The 18,261-nt window shown below is 44.6% G+C and overlaps 1 protein-coding gene and 1 pseudogene across 1 annotated transcript in view; one reads left to right on the top strand and one right to left on the bottom strand.

Annotated features, from left to right (window-relative positions):
• LOC126094227 (uncharacterized) overlaps window positions 1-18,261 on the top strand; it is a 481,158-nt gene that overhangs the window by 95,264 nt on the left and 367,633 nt on the right. The window lies entirely within an intron of this gene.
• On the bottom strand, window positions 12,198-12,315 carry LOC126103659 (5S ribosomal RNA; annotated as a pseudogene).

Genomic DNA, 18,261 nt, shown 5'->3' with positions numbered 1-18,261 from the left:
GCGACGAAAGCTGGGTCCCCAAAACTAAGCAGCAAACGACACAGTAGAGGTCGTCACCTCAGATAAGTCTGCTTGTCTTATGTATATTGACGGGATTGTTCCTGCGGAGTTTGACACTCTTGGTCAAATGATCAACAAACAGTTCTATTGCGATGTTTGCGAGAGGAGGGAAGACGAAACGTTCAGAGACTCAGCTACGATCGACTGGCTGTTCCACCATGACAACGCATGACCGCATGCAGCCTACATTGTTCAGGGATTTTTAACTAAAAACAAGATGACAGTTGTTCCCTGCATGCCGCAGTCGCCAGACTTAGCTTCGTGCGACTAGATGAACATCAACTTCATGAAGCGAAGATTTTATACAGAGGAAGCAATTCAAACAGAATAACAGAGACTAGTGAACGCCGCAACAAAGGATGATTTCTAGGGTGCATTTCGAGATTGGCAGTCTCGTTGGGATGTGTGTATTCGCTCCCAAGTGGCCAACTTTAAAGGTGATGATGTAGAATAAGATTTAGATAAGACATAATAATATTGATTAATGTATTTTGAGAACTTTTGGATTCCACCTCTTATTTGAAGGTAACGACCTTAAGAACGTAAGCGCTCTGCAACAGGAGCGAAATCGGTTCCAGTGTATGAACAGTATGTCTAATCAGTTGAGACATGCATCTCGTGAGAACAAACGGATGTACTGTAGTTCCTTCTGTAGATTGTCGCACAGATGACAAAATGGTAGATATCGAAATAGACGACAGAGGGATAGAGAAACAATTAAAATCGCTCAAAAGAGGAAAGGCCGCTGGACCTGATGGGATACCAGTTCGATTTTACACAGAGTACGCGAAGGAACTTGCCCCTCTCCTTGCAGCGGTGTACCATAGGTCTCTAGAAGAGCGTAGCGTTCCAAAGGATTGGAAAATGACACAGGTCATCCCCGTTTTCAAGAAGGGACGTCGAACAGATGTGCAGAGCTCTAGACCTATATCTCTAACATCGATCAGTTGTAGAATTTTGGAACACGGTATTATGTTCGAGTATAATGACTTTTCTGGAGACTAGAAATCTACTCTGTAGGAATCAACATGGGTTTCGAAACAGACGATCGTGTGAAACTCAGCTCGCGCTATCCGTCCACGAGACTCAGAGGGCCATAAACACGGGTTCCCAGGTATATGCCGTGTTTCTTGACTTCCGCAAGGCGTTCGATACAGTTCCTCACAGTCGTTTAATGAACAAAGTAAGAGCATATGGACTATCAGACCAATTGTGCGATTGGATTGAAGAGTTCCTAGATAACAGAACGCACCATGTCATTCTCAATGGAGAGAAGTCTTCCGAAGTAAGAGTGATTTCAGGTGTGCCGCAGGGGAGTGTCGTAGGACCGTTGCTGTTCACAATATACATAAATCACCTTGTGGATGACATCGGAAGTTCACTGAGGCTTTTTGCGGATGATGCTGTGGTATATCGAGAGGTTGTAACAATGGAAAATTGTACTAAAATGCAGGAGTATCTGCAGCGAATTGACGCATGGTGCAGGGAATGGCAATTGAATTTCAATGTAGATAAGTGTAATGTACTGCAAATACATAGAAAGAAAGATCCCTTATCATTTAGCTACAATATAGCAGGTCAGCAACTGGAAGCAGTTAATTCCATAAATTACCTGGGAGTAGGCATTAGGAGTGATTTAAAATGGAATGATCATATAAAGTTGATCGTCGGTAAAGCAGATGCCAGACTGAGATTCATTGGAAGAATCCTAAGGAAATGCAATCCGAAAACAAAGGAAGTAGGTTACAGTACGCTTGTTAGCCCACTGCTTGAATACTGCTCGGCAGTGTGGGATCCGTGCCAGATAGGTTTGATAGAAACCCGCTTCGTTACAGTATCATTTAGTAATCGTGAAAGCGTTACGGAGATGATGGATGAACTCCAGTGGAAGTCTTTGCAGGAGAGACGCTGAGTAGCTCGGTACGGGCTTTTGTTGAAGTTTCGAGAACATACCTTCACCGAGGAGTCAAGCAGTATATTGCTCCCTCCTGCGTATATCTCGCCAAGAGACCATGAGGATAAAATCAGAGAGATTAGTGCCCACACAGAGGCATAGCGACAATCCTTCTTTCCACGAACAATCCGAGACTGGAATAGAAGGGAGAACCGATAGAGGTACTTAAAATACCCTCCGCCACACACCGTCAGGTGGCTTGCGGAGTATGGATGTAGATGTAGATGTAGACTTTATAAAGCGTTTCGTGGAAGCAAGTTATTCATGAAGTTGAAGAAAAGCACGATTACGCACTGTGCAAGCGATCCATTCATTAACGCTTCATCAGAGAAGTAATGCAGTCAGACACATTGACACCTACCGTCATGGATGCCAACGTTACTCGCGTAGATCGGATGAAGACATGGAAGCGATAAAACCTGCTCCCAGGCGCACGCCGCTTTCTGTGTTTTGGCACCGTGAAAAATTATAGCTGATGGGCTGCCGCAGCATTCTATTAAAGAGACAAGTTTGTGATACATTTTGCTTACCGGAACAGGTCCTGGAGAATAAATTATTAACCGTCGTACGAGAATCGTGCGCTTGATTCAAATCAAGCTCCTTGGAAGATTATAATTATCTTAATTTTATACAGCAAGGTGGAAAAATGGTTAATGAACAGTTTGTAATCATTAGAATGTGCGTCAATATTATGTGATAAATCTCGAAGGAGAATGGAAAAGAAAACTGAGAATCTGTTAGATGATGATCTCTTAGATTTTAGGAAAGGTAAAGGCATCAGGGAGGCAATTCTGACGCCAACCTTTGATCGCGGAAGCAAGGTTTGAAATATCAGGATACGTTCATAGGATGTGTCGACCGTAAAAAGGTGTTCGGCAATGTAAAATGGTGTAAGAAGTTCCAAATCCTCAGGAAAATAGGTGAAAATTATAGGGAGTGACGGGTAATAAAAAGTTAGTGCAAAAACCAAAAGGGAAAAACAAGAATGGAAATCAAAGAATTAAGTGCTCGGAGGTGAAAGACAGGGCTGTACTATTTTACCCGTACTATTCAATCTATACGTCAAGAAGCAATTACGGAAGTAAAAGTTGAAGAATGGGATTAAAATTCAGGGGGAAAGAATAAGATATGCTGTTGACATTGCTATCGTCAGTGAAAGTGAGGAAGAATTAGAAGAACTGTTAAATGGTTTGAACGATCTAATGAGCACCAATTATAAGTTGGGAAGACATTGAAGAAAGTAATGCGGAATAGCAGAAATGTAAATATCGACAAACTTAGCATCAAAATTGCGAACGAGGCAGTTAAGGAGTTCCGCTACTTTCGAACAACGATGTCATCTGTCCCATCGAATTAGGGAAGGATGGAGAAGGAAGTCGGCCATGCCCTTTCAAAGGAACCAACCATCTTGGCGTTTGCCTGAAGCGATTTAGGTAAATCATGGAAAACCTGAATCAGAGTCCGAAACCACGCGGCTGCTACGGTCGCAGGTTCGAATCCTGCCTCGGACATGGATGTGTGTGATGTCGTTAGGTTAGTTGGATTTACGTAGTTCTAAGTCTAAGGGGCTGATGATTTCAAATGGCTCTGAGCACTATGGGACTTAACTGCTGTGGTCGTCAGTCCCCTAGAACTTAGAACTACTTAAACCTAACTAACCTTAGGACATCACACACATCCATGCCCGAGACAGGATTCTAACCTGCGACCGTAGCGGTCGCGCAGTTCCAGACTGAAGCGCCTAGAACCGCTCGGGGGGCTGATGACCTTAGATGTTAAGTCCCATAGTGCTTAGAGCCATTTGAACCTAAAACGGAATGGCTGGACGCGGATTTAAACCGTCGTCCTCCCGAATGCGAGTCCAGTGTGCTAACCAATGCGCCATCACGCTCGGTAAAGTGCGGAGTTGAGTGATGTTACTGTAAGAGAGGGGGCGTGGGGTTTTTTTCATGGAAAACGCTAAATGCAAAAGGAAATGAACAAAAGTTCAAATGGTTCAAATGGCTCTGAGCACTATGGGACTTAACATCTATGGTCAACAGTCCCCTAGAACTTAGAACTACTTAAACCTAACTAACCTAAGGACATCACACAACACCCAGTCATCACGAGGCAGAGAAAATCCCTGACCCCGCCGGGAATCGAACCCGTGAACCCGGGCGTGGGAAGCGAGAACGCTACCGCGAAATGAACAAATTGTAGAGCAAATTACTTTTGAATACATTGTGGGAGTGAACAGTGATCAATGTGTTATAAATATTTACTATCAAAAACAGTCTTGATCGCAATTTATTTATTACGGTGGCCGGTTTCGACCACTACTGTGGTCATCTACAGACTAATGAGTAAGAACCTCCTTCTGGTGGTAAATCGCGATTTACCACCAGAAGGAGGTTCTTACTCATTGGTCTGAAGATGAACACAGTAGTGGTCGAAACCGGTCAATGTAATAAATAAATTGTGATCAAGACTATTTTTGATAGTAAAAGAAATTGTAGAGCATTGTGTACCGCGTACAGTAGAAAAACAGTTCGGTGGCGATGGCTGAATTAGTATGACAATCTATCCTTGCTAGAAGCAGCATCTTCGACGCAATGCTTTGTGAACAATAACATTCCTAAAATTGACTGGATTACCCAGTTCCGACCGGGACTCAATGGAACACATTCGGTACACTTTATAAGTTAGCGTGTCGATTTCGCTCCAAACTCGAAGCGTCCAATATCTCTGGATTCGCCACTTAAGAAAGAATGAGCTGCCATTCAATCGCTCCGTAGATTTCCACAGACCTAATTGAAAATGTCTCCAGCAGAGTTCAAGCCGTGATAAAGGCGAACGGTGGACATACTGCATATTAATGTCTAGTAATAGATGTCCGGATACTTTTTATGAGATGGAGTTCGAGTCTCGGTCCGGCACACAGTTTTAATCTGTCAGGAAGTTTCATATCAGCGCACACTCCGCTGCAGAGTGAAAATCTCATTCTGGAAACCTCCCCCAGGCTGTGGCTAAGCCATGTCTCCGCAATATCCTTTCTTTCAGGAGTGCTAGTTCTGCAAGGTTCGCAGGAGGGCTTCTGTAAAGTTTGGAAGGTAGGAGACGAGGTACTGGCAGAAGTAAGGCTGTGAGGACGGAGCGTGAGTCGTGCTTGGGTAGCTCAGATGGTAGAGCACTTGCCCGCGAAAAGCAAAGGTCCCGAGTTAGAGTCTCGGTCCGGCACACATTTTTAATCTGCCAGGAAGTTTCATATCAGCGCACACTCCGCTGCAGAGTGAAAATCTCATTTACGAAACATCCCCAAGGCTGTGGCTAAGCCATGTCTCCGCAATATTCTTTGTTTCAGGAGTGCTAGTTCTGCAAGGTTCGCAGAAGAGCTTCTGTAAAGTTTGGAAGGTAGGAGGGGCATTGGCAGAAGTAAGGCTGAGGACGGGGCGTGAGTCGTGCTTGGGTAGCTCAGATGGTAGAGCACTTGCCCGCGAAAGGCAAAGGTCCTGAGTTCGAGTCTTGGTCCGGCACACAGTATTACGTAATCTGTAAGGAAATTTCAGTGTAGCGGGACTAGCACTTCTGGACGCAAGGAACTGCGAAGAATTGGCTTAGCCACAGCCTACGGCTTATTTCGCAGAATGATTTTCACTCTGCAGTGGAGTGTGCGCAGTTACGAAATTTCCTGACAAACTTCCAATTATTAATAGTCTTCACGGGCTTGCTGCCGGATCACGTTGTGCAAATTCCACAGTATTTCCTCGGAGCAACTGTCCGACATCTTCAGGTGGTTCAACGGACAGTTGCTCCGAGGAAATATTGTGGAATTTGCACAACGTGATCCGGCAGCAATCCCGTGAAGACTATTTACAACACAGCCGCCGGGAAAGCTTGAAGGGTCACAAATTTCCAGTTCTTTCCATATGATAATCTCATCTCACGTATATGAAGCGCATCAGTTACAACGATCGTGTTAGTGCGTGTGTAGGGGATGAAAAGTGTTCCATTTTGTCAAGTAAGCCCTAAAAGCGCAAATTTACGCCTCATAAATCAGGCATAGGGACTTTGATCCTAATTGTTTCCCTTTGCACTTATTGTGTAACCTTTTGACTGTCGAGAAGTTGATTTGGAGCACTTTCCAGCATAATGGTGCCAGTGCACGCCGTCGGCAGGCTAATGAATCTTTTCTTTCGTCGCTCCCCTTTGGTATGCAGAATGTGAAACAGTTCCGAAAATAACAACAGAGCCAACCACGCATTTCCAGGACCATTAGGGACGAAATGCGCGTTGAGGAAAAAGTGGCAACGGGACTGTTCGGAATAATGGACGACCATCTCCGAGCATGAGTTGTCAAAACGTTATGAAGGGGAACAAAGGACTTGTGCCCTGCACCCAGCCGCTCTCCGTGTTTTTACTGGCGTAAATACGACAGCGTTAGTTGCTCCTGACGTGTCACTCTTGTGGACAGACGCTCTGGCTTCTGTACAAGTGGCCATTTTGTAACTAATTTAACGTTTTTCAAAATGAGAGCACAGGTTTTTTTTCAGAATGCAGCCTAAAAGATCAGCAGTTATGTTTTCTTTAATATTGACTACAATTTACAAGACACTATTTTCATCCTGAAAAAAAAACCTTTACAATACAGGTACTGAAAAAAGAGCCAGCTGATGCGTTGAGGTTGGTCTCTGCTTGGAGCTGGACGAAGCTGTCGCATAGTATGGTCAGTGTTTTCAGAAAGCGTGCCTACTGCTGTAAGATCCTAATCGGCGTCAGTGAAGTAGATATTATCTTGCTGAAGTTTTAATGCTACTCTTTACACGTGGCTTGCGTTTCAGTTGTAAATGTAGCTGCGAAGGGCACCTGTAGACTATATGACAATTAGGCAGAAAGAGAAGCATGTTTTCTCTTTCTCTAGAATGAAGCTAAGGAGACGTTGCTACATCTACATATATACTCCGCAAGTTGCCAGAGGTGCATGGCGGAGGGTACCTTGTACCACAGCTAATCATTCCCTTTCCGCTTCCGCTCACAAATGGAGCTAGGAAAAAAAGACTGTCTATTTTCTTCCATGCGAGCCCTGAGCTCTGTTATCTTGTCTCCGCGGTCGTTACCCGAGATATAAGTTGGTGGCTGTAGAACCTTTCTGCAATCTGTCGCAAGCGCCAATTACCTAAACTTTCTCAGTAGTTTTTGTTCTTTGCGGAGCGCAGTGCGAAATATGTCTTTTCTCAATAGAGTTTTGCGAAACGAATTTCTTCCATCCATTCAGTTCCATTTACAAAATTCTCCGTGTGTTAGACGAACCTACAAGTAACAAATCTAGCAGCACGCCACTGAATTGCTTCGATATCTTCCTTTAATCCGATCTATTGGAGATTCCAACGGTCGCGTAACCGTTCTCTACACGGCCTCCTTTATAGATGAACTACACTTTCTTGGAATTCTCCAAATAAATCGAAGTCGACCAGTCGCCTTCCCTTCAACATACCTTACTTGCCCATTCCGTTTCGGGTCGCTTTACAACGTTAGTGCTAGATATTTAAAGACGCGACTGTGTCAAACAGCACACCACTAATACTGAATTGAACACTGAAGGATTATTTTTCATATTCGTCCGGAGTAAATTACATTTGTCCACATTTAAGGCAAATGGGAATTCTGTGCAAGGTATCCTGTATCCTACAGTCACTTGACGACGTCACTTTCCCGTACAACACGGCGTCATCAGCAAACAGTACCAGACTGCTGCTCATCCAGACCGTCAGATGGTTTGTGTAAACAGCGGTCTTATCACATTTTATGAATTGATCTCCGTCATTAGTGTCATATGTCTTCACTAAGTGAGGCATTACGGACAGTTTCGCAGTTTAGCCCTGGACAGTTTGGTGCTCAGCTGTTCGCAACCATTCGTAATCGTATTGCAGCCAAATGCAGGTAATGTTTAAATAATCAGGATTCGAACTCTCCGCGTGAGTGCGGAGTGTCACCAGTCTTCAGGGTGTAGTACCAGAAGTATGTTATCCTGCCTTGTGTTATTCAAAAGACACAACAAGTGTACACAACGTCCATCATGCTCCTCCCTGGGCTAAGAACTGCTAATTCAGCGACTGAACTAAATCACAGATCTCTCAAAGTCATTCGAATCAGTGCAGAAGGCGAAGGCAACCAGTAGCGGCAATTTTCAGAATCAGTCATTGGAAAGATTGGGATCCAGAGTCCACCTCCTTCAAAGCAGTACATACATGAATATGCTTTGATCCCTTCTACCCTTAGCGAACATTGTTTTCTCCTCGAGGGATCTGTTGTAAATTGTGCTTAAGAATGAAACCAATCCGTTCTTTAAATTTCGAGATTTCGGTCTAGCCAAATGATCTTTATCGATTTGAACTTTCAGCACCTGTAGAAGTAATGTTTGTATCACCCGTTTACACACACGAAGAAGGTGATGAAACCCATTCAGATTAGTGACAAATCACTTACTACCTGTCACACGGTGACAGCCACTTCAGTGTTATACTGCGAGTTTCGGACTTGGCCTCTTTTTCAGGTACAATTCATATAAGCAGTTACGACGTAAAGAGAAAACACTTAATCCTAGCAACAAATATCGACATCTAATCGATTCCTAAAATATTTGTTGGTTGGTTCAAGTATTTTACTTCCAAGTTATGGTTTCCTTTAATTTTACATAAAGAATTTATGCAAATAGGGCAATGTTAGTACAACTTTAAATTAATCAGTAAGTAATTTGCAGTAGGCAATTTATTACTGATCTGAATATTTTGACGCTGTTACTGATAGTAACATAGAATCATCAACGTCAATATGACGTAGACCGTACCGTCGTTTGTTCTGAACTTGCAGGCGTGACCACATTGCTCTTAGCCTGTATTATATGAAATGATGTTTCTTTGAGTTGAGATGGAAGTGCTAGAAATGAGAATGTTAAGGTGGATAAGTGGGGTGACACGAAAGGATAAACTAAGGAAAGAGTACATCAGGGGAACAGTGAAAGTGGGGTCCATAGGGAGGAAGATCCAAGAAAGTAGGCTAAGATGGTATGGACATGTGCAGAGAAGATGGGAGTACTAGTGGGGAGAAGAATTGAACACCTAGAAATCGAAGGACCAAGGAGAAGAGGAAGACCGAAACTGAGATGGAAAGACAAGGTAGCAGGGGACCTACGAGAGAAAGGATGGTTCTGAGAAGAAGCACTGGATAGGCATTTATGGAAGAGAAGGATCCAGCAAAGCAACGCCCACCCACCCCACATGACATGGGAAAGGGCTGAGATGCTGATGATGATGTTTGTTTGAGCCTTTCGTTACTTGAGCAAGTTGAGCGAAGTCATATTCCATTTCTCTTTCACTTCTGAGAATTTAAATTTCTATTTTCAAACTTGCCCCACTATCAGTTCTACATCGTCATTTCGTTGCGCAAACTTACATCAACCAGTTCGTTCACCAGCGTCGGGAAAAACATACTACCTCCTGTCCTGTTTGTTGAAAGTGAGCATGAAATTTTTTAAGTGTAGAATATTCCATTCAGTGACTGCTCCATTTGACAGTCAAGTTTTTCGCAATTATATCCCTGGATAAAATCTTCTCAGCGTTCAAGATTTCGAAGAGAATCACCATCTTCTTCGTAAGGAGCCAGGCATTATGCATTGTTGCTCAAGTTCTCATTTTATCTATTGTTGCTGTAAAACTGTCAAGACACAGATATGTTCGAGGGGACTGAAGTTCAAATTTCAATCTTGCCACCGATAATCTGGTTTCCATTGTTCCCAGATGGTAAATGTTGGTATGATTCCCTTTAAAAAGAACACAGTCGATTTCTTTTTCCACTCTTGTAAAGTTTGTACGTGTGCTCAGTCTCCAGTGACTTCAACCTAGGGCATGACGTTAAATCCTTAAATAAATTTGCATTGCAATATCGCTGTTATCGTGAAGATTTGGGACCCATTTCTATTTCCACGAAGACGAAATCAACTATCATGTTGGCCCCTTCATTACCCAGTCACCGGACACAAGATTCTGAGACTCTTTCGCTTCTCATCTACATTCAAAAACTGTTTTAGAATCTCGGAATGAGCAGACCAAGGGCTTCCCTATCAATTCATCAACTCCTAATCCAGTATGCATGGAAGGGAATGAAGGAACAGGATTACGAGATGTTCTCTCGCCAGATTACCTCGCGCGCCTTTTTACAGAAGAATTTATGCAGTACGTCTTGGGCGTTTAAGTCTGCACAGGTGTCCCGTATGATTGATTCATAGTCAGCCTTCGAGAGCAGGACATATGCATACGCAGGCGTTCGGCTGGAAGTCTCAATTTGCATATTTCAATGTACAAATAGTTCTTCCCAGTCGTTCCCTTTTTTTGTCGGTTCCCGGGTTCACAAAAACAGATTCGTTAGCAGTCGGTTGCTCAATGTAGAGGCGCACCCAAGCGTACACAAAAGTATGTCGCCTTGCTTGAGTACATTCACTGAGAAACTGCACTTTGGCGTCTTAAGTGGCATTATTACAGGTACCAGCGAGATCGCCATAGTCATAGAGTTTGCTGTTATACACATGTTGGTGTCAGTTTCATAACCCCCGTTTGTAGATCGTTTTCCCATCTTTCACATGATTATTTTCACATTTTTCTTTTCTTTTTGCTTGTGTTGATGATACCGCATGTGTAAAGTACAAAACTGAACTTTGATTCTGGACAGTGTTAAACTATTGTACCCTGTTCGAACAGGCTGGTTTAGTCGGCAAATAGCAGCAAAGCGACGGCGTTCAAGTTGACGAAAACGTGTGTCTCGACAAGTCAGCAGTCGAATCCGTCACTCTTCATTAATTTCTGCGTTAGTCTGCAAACAGAACAATTAGACTGTTCTAAAACGAACCTTGATTAGATGCGACAGCGAAGCAGCTTGAATAGAACATAATTGATTATTTCGTTACTGATACAATTTTCATTATTTGGGCGATAGAGTTGATTTTCTGCAAAATTTTAATCTGAAACCGACTGTTGAGGCTCAGTGGAAATACTGTATATTTCATACTGGGTGTATCCCACTGACAGGTACAGAGGCTAAGAAGGAAATTGAGGATTTAATGTCCCGTCTACGACACGGTGATTAGAGTTAAAGCATAAGCTCCGATTCGACAAGTGTGAGGAAGGGAACTGATTACGTACTTTTGAAAGGAACTATCAGATAATTCGTGAATTACAGAAATGACAGAAATCCTACATCTATATGACTGGACAGAATCTGAACACCAAAACAGCCCTTGCCTTGCTAAAGAAGAGCAACTCTGGAACACAGAATGGTAGACATACTGAGATAAATTCGAAACAGTAAACGACAAGTCAAGATGTGTCGGATTAAAGGACACTAGGAAACGGAACTACGGATGGTCTAGCCACAAAGGCAATATGCGATGGCGAAGAAGAACATCCCGAAGTACCTAGAAACGACTCCAAAAATATAGACGACTAACAAGAAACGAATGGAATAAAGAGTACGCTTAATCCACGAAATCAGGAGGTAGACATTATAGTAGTATATCGCCAGTAATATTCAGTAAAACTTGGTAAAGGAAGAATTATTTTGGCAGAAATTTTCTTTCCACTACGGCACGACTGAGCTATCAAGCATGCTTCCGACAGGATCTACGTCTCGTGTAAGCTGCTCAGTCACCGCTTTGTGCATGTGGAATGGCGGATGGTGTGAACCACTTGCTCTCTAGATGCGACAATCGAAGATAACAGTCCGCAACATGGCTTTGGCGTCTGGTGGCGTTAAAATATCCCCTTCCAGCTGACGCTCCTGGGGACGAGGGACTACAGGGTACACTAGGAACGCTCTCTCTTCCTGTGCGCAGAAAAATTAAACACGTAATGCAGTTACCTGCAGTCATATGAATCACTGCTAAATTGAGAGAGAAGAAACTTTTAAATCTGAGTAGTTTTCTTAATCTAAAACTAAACTAAAACCAAACTCCTCCCGAACAGGCCATGAAGCCCAACGCACCGACCGACCGCCGTGTCGTCCTCAGATTACAGACGTCACTAGATTTGGACATGGAGGGGCATCTGGTCAGCAAGCCGCTCTCCCGGCCGTATGTCATTTCCGAGACTGCAGCCGCTACTTCTCAATCAAGTAGCTCCTCAGTTTGCCTCACAAGGGCTGAGTGCACCCCACTTGCAAACAGCGCTCGGCAGACCGGATGGTCACCCATCCAATTGCTAGCCCAGCCCGACAGCCCTTAACTTCGGTGATCTGACGGGAACCGGTGTTACCACTGCGGCAAGGCCGTTGGCCCTAGTTAATCTACACGACTTAATACTCTTGTAGGACCCGTGCAGCAAGTACACGGTCCAGTCACATTAATGTGATCACCTGACAAAAGCCTGGATAACCACCTTTTGCACCGCAGACATGCAGGAAGAGAATCAGTGGGGTACTGGAAAGCAACAACAGGGATGTGGACCCATGCCGACTCCCAGTGCCTTGACCATTTGCGCTAGGTTTCTCGGTTGAGGATCCATGCTGCGAACAGCCCAATCGAGGTCATCTGACAGAATCTCGATTGGGTTGTATTCGGAGAGGTTGATGGCCAGGGCGCTACGGTAAACATTTAGATTTTCCACAAATGGCTGGATGGTTTCTTCAAGGACAATGCCGGTATTCTTCTGCATCCACCCTTAAAACGAGGTTTTGAACTGTATGTTCGTTGGTTGGTTCATTTGGCGGAGGGGCCCAAACAGTGAGGTCATTGCTCCCATCGGATTAGGGAAGGATGGGGAAGGAAATCGGCCATGCCCTCCCGAAGGAACCATCCCGGCATTTGCCTGAAGCGATTTAGGGAAATCACAGAAAACCTAATTCAGGATGGCCGGACTCGGGTTTCAACCTTCATCCTTCCGAATGCGATCCCAGTGTGCTAACCACTGCGCCGTCATCTCGCTCGGTGATCCGTATGTAAGAGCCTCGTCGTGAGTGGTACATTAATTCGCATCTATCGTCCGATTCTGCCTTCCACTTCAGTTATCAACCAGTTATTACGTTGTATTGCAATCAAGATCATAAACAATTATATTAAGAGCCGGCCATGGTGGCCATGCGGTTCTAGGCGCTCCAGTCCGGAGCCGCGCTGCTGCTACGGTCGCAGGTTCGAATCCTGCCTCGGGCATGGATGTGTGTGATGTTCTTAGGTTAGTTAGGTTTAAGTAGTTCTAAGTTCTAGGGGACTAATGACCACAGCAGTTGAGTCCCATAGTGCTCAGAGCCATTTTTGAATTATATTAAGTGACTCTCTTGTGAAGTTCGGTGAATCGTTTTGAAACGCCCAGTGGCAATGGGTAAAGGATGCTACAGGACTCTCACATTAGTCTGTCCCACAGGAGTGAGTGTTCGGTGGGCGGCAGGCGGCGTGGGCCAGCTAGTAAAAGTCGAAAGGGAAGTCGCTGCGCTTTCAAGGAACCATAAAAGGAGGATCCCATCTGAGTCTGTCACCAGCAAACCTCTCCTACACCCACGGTGGCGGAGACAGAAGCAGTAGTAAGTAGGTGGTCGTTTTCTTCGCAAACACGTGGCTGCTGAACGATTACGGAGAGGAGAGGAGTCGGCCGACTGGCGCCAGCGCGCTGCCTGGCCCGTCTGTGGCGCCAGACGGGTGCCGCCCGGTAAGCAAGCAGGCGTGGGCGTCCGTGAGTCAGGCCCCGTCTGGGGCAGCACCCGCGCCCGCGCTGCCTCCGTTTCCCACGACCGCGCCCTCCCCGAGCCTCAAACTCTCCGACTGGCGCTCTGGTTTCTCACAGTCCGCGCGCCCTGAGCCACATATGGAACAGTGACGGGCACGGCTCGGTGGTTAAGATGTTGACGTTGTATCCTCGTCTAGGGAGAACATTGACAGAGAGTCACAACATACACTACTGGCCATTAAAATTGCTACACCACGAAGATGACGTGCTGCAGACGAGAAATTTAACTGACAGGAAGAAAATGCTGCGATATGCAAATGATTAGCTTTTCAGAGCATTCACACAAGGTTGGCGCCGGTGGCGACACCTACAACGTGCTGACATGAGGAAAGTTTCCAACCGATTTCTCATACACAAACAGCAGTTGACCGGCGTTGCCTGGTGAAACGTTGTTGCGATGCCTCGTGTAAGGAGGAGAAATGCGTACCATCACGTATCCAACTTTGATGAAGGTCGCATTGTAGCCTATCTTGTTGTGATGCCTCGTGTAAGGAGGAGAAATGCGTACCATCACGTTTTCAACTTTGATGAAGGTCGCATTGTAGCCTATCGCGATTGCGGTTTATCGTATCGCGACATTGCTGCTCGCGTTGGTGTAGATCCAATGGCTGTTAGCAGAATATGGAATCGGTGGGTTCAGGAGGGTAATACGGAACACCGTGCTGGATCCGAACGGCCTCGTATCACAAGCAGTCGAGATGACAGGCATTTTATCCGCATGGCTCTAACGGATCGTGCAGCCACGTCTCGATCCCTGAGTCAACAGATGGGGACGTTTGGGAGACAACAACCATCTGCACGAACAGTTCGACGACGTTTGCAGCAGCATGGACTATCAGCTCGGAGAGCATGGCTGCGGTTACCCTTGACGCTGCATTACAGACAGGAGTGCCTGCGATGGTGTACTCAACGACGAACCTGCGTGCACGAATGGCAAAACGTAATTTTTTCGGATGAATCCAGGTTCTGTTTACAGCATCATGATGATCGCATCCGTGTTTGGCGACATCGCGGTGAACGCACATTGTAAGCGTGTATTCGTCATCGACATACTAGCGTATCACCCGGCGTGATTGTATGGGGTGCCATTGGTTACACGTCTCGGTCACCTCTTGTTCGCATTGACAGCACTCTGAACAGTGGACGTTACATTTCAGATGTGTTACGATCCATGGCTCTACCCTTCATTCGATCCCTGCGAAACCCTACATTTCAGCAGGATAATGCACGACCGCATGTTGCAGGTCCTGTACGGGCCGTTCTGGATACAGAAAATGTTCGACTGCTGCCCTGGCCAGCACATTCTCCAGACCTCTCACCAATTGGAAACGTCTGGTCAATGGTGGCCGAGCAACTGGCTCGTCACAATACGCCAGTCCTTACTCTTGATGAACTGTGGTATCGTGTTGAAGCTGCATGGGCAGCTGTACCTATACACGCCATCCAAGCTCTGTTTGACTCAATGCCCAGGCGTATCAAGGCCGTTATTACGGCGCGAGGTGGTTGTTCTGGGTACTGATTTCTCAGGATCTATGCACCCAAATTGCGTGAAAATGTATTCACATGTCAGTTCTAGTATAATATATTTGTCCAATGAATACCCGCTTATCGTCTGCATTTGTTCTTGGTGTAGCAATTTTAATGGCCAGTAGTATACTATTGATACACAGCGAAGCACCAAAGAAACTGATGTGAGAATGCGTATTCAAATACAGAGATATGGAAACAGGCAGAATACGGCTCTGTAATGGTGTGGGGCATGTGCAGCTGGAGTGATATGGGACCCCTGTTACGTCTAGATACGACTATCACTAGTGAAATGTATGTAAGTATCCTGTCCGAACACTTGCATCCGGTCATGTCCATTGTGCATTCCGAGCATTCCGACGGACTTCGGCAATTCCAGCAGGACTATGCGACATCACACACGTTCAGAATTGCTACAGAGTGGCTCCAGGAACACTTTTCTGAGTTTAAACAGTTCCGATGGCCGCTAAACTCCCTAGACATCAACATTATTGAGCATATCTGGGATGGCTTGCAACGTGCTGTTCAGAAGAGTGGTCCACCCCCTCGTACTCTTTCGGATTTATGGAGAGCCCTGCAGGATCCATGGTGTCAATTCCCTCCAGCATTACTTCAGATATCAGTCAAGTCCATGCCACATCGTGTTGCGGCGGTTCTGCGATTTCGCGGGGGTCCTACACGATATTAGGCAGGCGTACCAACTTATTTGGATCTTCAGTATATATATAACAAGTTCGTATTAGTGACGGATGCAGGAGGATGTCGGCATTGTCCTTTTCGAAGAAACCATCCTGCATTTGTGGAAACCGTGGATGAAATTCGGGCGGACCGGGGGGGGGGGGGGGGGTTTACTGGCACGATACCCATGCGGCTATTTATATACAATTTTTAATCTTTAGTACTTAATTTTCATAATTGCTTTGCATGTTTTTAATTGATTTAGGTAGGCCGGATGATATAACTTTTTTTGGGAGTACAGGGAAATATATCAAGTTTTACAAAAGGACGATTCTGTATGGAATAAATTTTTAAATCCGAAATTCGTAATCAGGTATAGAAGATTGAGATGTAAAAGCATTTATGCATCACTTGTGTGCAGAAAGCTGATACATAAATTTCAAAGTTAACCGAGCCTGGGTGGGAAATAATAGAAAAATGATGAAAATGTGACTAACTGTCTTAACCAATGTGCGACAAACCTGGACCTTTACATTATCTCCTAGATAAGAAGAAGTTCTGAGCCACGAATACATTCACGTAGAAGTTGAGTATTAAAATGTTTGCTCGTTACATCGTCCAATTTAGAACTGTTTTGTAACATTGCTAGTTCTCGTATTACATAGTTACACATTTACATAGCTATGTGACTATCTAAAAATGCAATTACCTATCATAAAACTTCGTAACAATAACTTCTAAATCTGTCATGGAGAGCAGCGGTGTTAGTATGGATGCATACGTTAAGAGGTATGGGCACTTCTTCATCTTCGTTTTTGTGAAACACATCTTTTCTACTGCAAGATCTTTGGTTTCCATGCTTTTGGAGGAGGTATCATGGACCAATAGAAGGAAAAAATGTCCGGTAAAGCCGGCCGGCGTGGCCGAGCGGTTCTAGGCACTACCGTCTGGAGCCGCGCGACCGCTGCGGTCGCAGATTCGAATCGTGCCTCGGGCATGGATGTGTGTGATGTCCTTAGGTTAGTTAGGTTTAAGTAGTTCTAAGTTGTAGGGGACTGATGACCATAGATGTTAAGTCCCATAGTGCTCAGAGCCATTTGAACCATTTTTTTGTAGGGGACTGATGACCTCTGAAGTTAAGTCCCATAGTGCTCCGAGCCATTTGAACCATTTTGTCCGGTAAATGCGGCCTCAAAAATGTTCACCTCAGGAGCTATTGGCACTTGCTCATTGTTACTGTAAAACACATCTCTTCTATTGAACAAGTGTTTATACTTCTTAAGGTGTGCATTTTAGAGCCCATGTTTATTTGGCACATTTTTTGTTGTTTTGGTGACAATATGGATTGTCACCTCTGAAAGTCGCCTACCCCTAGAGTCTCAGCAACAGCAATACGGTACATCTATTCCACTATCAGAGTTATCAGGACGATTTTCGCTTATAACTTTTTACTCGATCGTTTCTGGACAGGGTCTTTTACCTCACATTAACACATTTACCTTCTACATCAGTCTTGAAAGTTTTTAACATCGTGATGGAATTACCCTATGTACGGCAACTGGCAACTGACGCCGAGGTAAACTTGTAGTTTTAAAGCGTAACCTAAATACCCCGAGTCTTGTGAAATCAAATGAAATTTCTTGAAACGTCCTGTATTATGAAGAAGTAACTTTTTATCCCTAGCGCAGGCTCACAAAGCCTTGGACCTACGTTTCTGCGAGAACGTTTCGAGAAAGGATCAGGCACTCAAAATTTTGCGTTCCGGTGAGGGCAGAATAGAGATACGATCGCTTTTAAATGGCCCAGAGCAAAAATTACTGCACTTGCTGAGGACAGAATACGGATACAATTATTTTTAAATGGCCCAGCGCGATAATTACTCCACCTGGTAATCGCGTGTCTTGTATAACGAGTGGAACAAACCCGCCCACTTAACGCAATGGCTCAAATATTTGCGAACAAGTTTGCGAGGTACTCTGGTGTAAATAACGTGACCTTCACAGTGTCTTACGAGAAAATTCAGTTGGCACCGTATCCCTTCTGGCAGCGGGAAAATGGCAGTTGTAGCCCGTGTATTTCAAAAATAGCTTTAGCTCCAGTTGTGGAATAATTACGTTGTAATAGATCTAGGCAGAAATAAAGGCGCGATTCTCCTAGATAATTTACATTTTTATCAAGTGTAGAAAAACATTTTGCAATCTTAAATGCCATGACCATTGCCTTTGACCATAGCGTTTCCCAGTTTTTGTAACAATTTTCTTTGTATAGATAAGCGGTTTCAGTATCTGTGGTCACCTT

This window comes from Schistocerca cancellata, chromosome 1 (assembly GCF_023864275.1).
Source record: "Schistocerca cancellata isolate TAMUIC-IGC-003103 chromosome 1, iqSchCanc2.1, whole genome shotgun sequence".
Taxonomy (NCBI): Eukaryota; Metazoa; Arthropoda; class Insecta; order Orthoptera; family Acrididae; genus Schistocerca; species Schistocerca cancellata.
Note: the sequence above shows the minus strand (reverse complement) of the source record. Positions and strands in the feature narration are given on the sequence as shown.